At 36.8% G+C, this 3,300-nt stretch overlaps 1 non-coding gene across 1 annotated transcript; it reads left to right on the top strand.

Annotated features, from left to right (window-relative positions):
• The first annotated feature begins 481 nt into the window (after nucleotides 1-481).
• Nucleotides 482-554, top strand: trnav-uac (transfer RNA valine (anticodon UAC)). The gene has a single exon. It is a non-coding gene; the product is annotated as a tRNA-Val (tRNA).
• Nucleotides 555-3,300: the final 2,746 nt, after the last annotated feature.

The raw sequence follows: 3,300 nt of genomic DNA, 5'->3' as shown, positions 1-3,300 counted from the left end.
ATACCACAAGTTATTATTGTAAAAAGACTGATTTTGAAGATGCACAGACTTGGTCCATGCCAGGTAGGTAAGTCCAGCTTCTGCAAACACATACAAAGACGAACGACTTCCTCCTCCATGTGTTGGTTGCAGTGCGTGCAGACGGCAGGCCGGACAGACGGACACAGGTAGGCGGTTCGGATACTCGGTTGCAGCTGGATGTTAGCTGCTGCTGCTGCTGCACCGTGTGATCGGCCACAAAAGCGAGACGTCCCAGGAAGCCTCGACACGAGCAGCTAAACACCGCAAACGCTGCGGGAGATGAGACTGAAGCTGAGACGTGTTCGTTAAACCGCAGCAGAGAGCTGAGTTTAGTCACATGAAGGGTCAGTGAAGGTCTGCGGACTATGGACGATGTGATTATCTTGTATTGAAAATCAATCAGTCGCCTCGATGTAAGATCATGTATTTATACCGGAAGTACAAATCGTAGGAATCAGCTGGTTCCATAGTGTAGCGGTTATCACGTCTGCTTTACACGCAGAAGGTCCTGGGTTCGAGCCCCAGTGGAACCAAGTCTTTTTCCACATCGACCGTGTTTCTGCCAATTATGCATAATTTATTGATAAGATACGACTATGAAAATTGATTTAAACGACACTAAAACACATAAATGGCATAAATTTGACAGTTGGAAAACGCACTCAGTGAACATTAGGCCTGCAGCTGATTATTATTTCCTCCAGCAAAGAGGTTATGTTTTCACCCGTGTCTGATATATAGATAGATAGATAGATAGGTAGATAGATTCCCAAGGGAACTGTAGACATCCAGTAGCTTATACGACACATAGAAAACACAAATGCAAACCTATAATAAAGGCTATTAAAATAAGACTATGTGAACAAGAATTTAAGAGTATGAACACAGCGTAAGGAAAGAAGCACACACAGCAATGAAGTGATAGTCTAGCCACCAGAGCTACTAGCTGTCATGCTACAGCATGTGCAAACTCTAACTGTATGCAATTGTGGGTGTGCCGCATACAGATATTAACAGGAACAATAAATACTAAAAGGAACAAAAAAGCAATTATCACACAAAGAGAGAGATCGTGCGTGGCTAATATAGCCACATTGCTTGGTTGGTTTGTAAGCAGGTTTACATAAAAAACTTCTCAGCTGATTTCCACGAAAACTTGGATGGAGGATGAGTCTCGGCCCAGAATAGACCCAAACAAACACACACAAAAATTGTTTAACAAATAATGTCACAACAGGGCACAGAAACATCAATAAAATGCCTTTGAGATTAAGTAAGTTTGGAGATGAGACTTTAAACACTCAACAGAGTAACATTTCAAGCAGAAATGGCAAACATTTGCTGGTTCCTGCTACTTTAATGTGAGGATTGGACAAATTCAACAAAACATTTAAGCACACACCCTTGACATTTATCACAATGTTATGACATTTTATGTCTATTAATTCAAAACACTGTCATTGGATTAATCGATAGTGTATATTCTCATTAGTTGCAGCCCTAATAATTAACCTTGTCACATCAAATGCATAAATCAGGATTGTTCAAGTGTGTTCCAGAGAAAAATCTGGCAACTTTTGCTCTCTTCATGTGACTGGTGTTTTAACAACAAATGGGATCCATAAAATATTAAGGAGTTTTCATATTTTATGTGATTGGTGATTTAAGAACATTTCATTTTAAGCCATACAGTAAACAAACTAGTTGGGTTTAAAATAAGAATGTGACATGGTGCAAAACATCACACTTGAACGCACAAATTCATCATTTATGTCAATCAAACATTCAGGTATATTGACTTTGTGATACGGCAGAAATACCCCATGCATTCAGACTACTTTCTCTATTACATTCATACCACCAAAGTGTAATAAATCGTTTTATGGCCCAAGGCCTACAATGCCTAAAATAATTTAATAAACACATCTGCTCATAAAGATAAACAACCTACAAACCAATGACCTTGGCAGAAGAAACTAATGATGACATTGAGATCAGAGACGGCTCCCAGAGTATTACTACACAGCAGAAAGCTGATGTATGTTGTTTATAAGTGTACCAACAAAGAAAATGCAGTTAGACTTAACCAAGCCATAAAAATAAGCATTTAAAAAACTGTACATTATAAGAGCTTATGTTATTTTTCTAAGGGTTGCACCTTGATTGTTTATTTAATGCAAAATACTGAGCTAAATATTTTAAATGAAGGAGATATGTCTTTCTATTAAACAAGGGTGTCTGTAAATATAAGTGTGGATTAGGGCTGGGCAATATACTGATGTTATACCGGGAAATAATGTAATTTTCTGACCTTACCAGACTATTCTACTTGTTCTAATACTTGCCTTTACCCACTAAGTGATAATATCCACATTACTGATGATAATTTATCAAAAATCTCATTCTGATAATATTTTGTTAAAGTCAAACTTTGTAGAGAATTGTAGGAACTCCCTACAAAATTGTTGCAATATCGATATCAACGGTGTTATAAAAATGACCCAAAAGTCATATTTGAGTAAAAGTAAAGATATCATGTTAAAATATTACATTTACTAAAGTCAAGCGTACAAATAATACTTAAGTGAAAGTCTTAAAGTATCTGATATTAAACCTACTTAATTATCAAAGTACCAGCAGAAGTAAATTATACACATACGTGGTTGTATTTTCTATATAGGCTACTATAATCGTACTTAGGTTTTTTTTAATCGCCGGTTGTTCAAAATTTTGAGACAAAGATTTTAATTTTGACTGCAAATAAATATCGGTCCTGAAATATCGGTATCATCTCTAATTATCGGTATCAATAAGCTCTGCTAGGCTAACTGAGTTAGCTTCCTGATAACCAAATAACTAACTACTCACCTCATCCTCTTCTCTTCTGAAGAAAAACTTCATATTGACGTGACGTGTCTACTCACTTATTTTACTTTTACTTGAAAAATGAACAGTTTATGTCTTTTCTTTCTTTCTTTTTTCGTCACAGCGCTAGCTAACTAGCTAACTAGCTAATGTTAGCTTCACCGCGGACAACAGCGCCATCTAGTTCTCCTACCAATTTGTGCCGACCACTTTGCTGTCCGTCTTTCAACCGTGTTCAAGTAATTATTATTTATATTTGTTAATTATTAAAAGGCCAAAAAACAAAAAAACAAAAAAAAGCTAAGTAGCTGATAGTGTCAACTGTCGAGAGGTTAAGAAAAGGTCGTACTGTCCATATTTGGTCTTTTCCTACAAACGGATATCTCGTTCTAATTTCCGGTGCCTGGTGTCACC

The sequence above is a fragment of the Pagrus major genome, chromosome 18, assembly GCF_040436345.1.
Source record: "Pagrus major chromosome 18, Pma_NU_1.0".
Taxonomy (NCBI): Eukaryota; Metazoa; Chordata; class Actinopteri; order Spariformes; family Sparidae; genus Pagrus; species Pagrus major.
The sequence above is the reverse complement of the archived record's forward strand: the minus strand, read 5'-3'. Positions and strand labels throughout refer to the sequence as shown.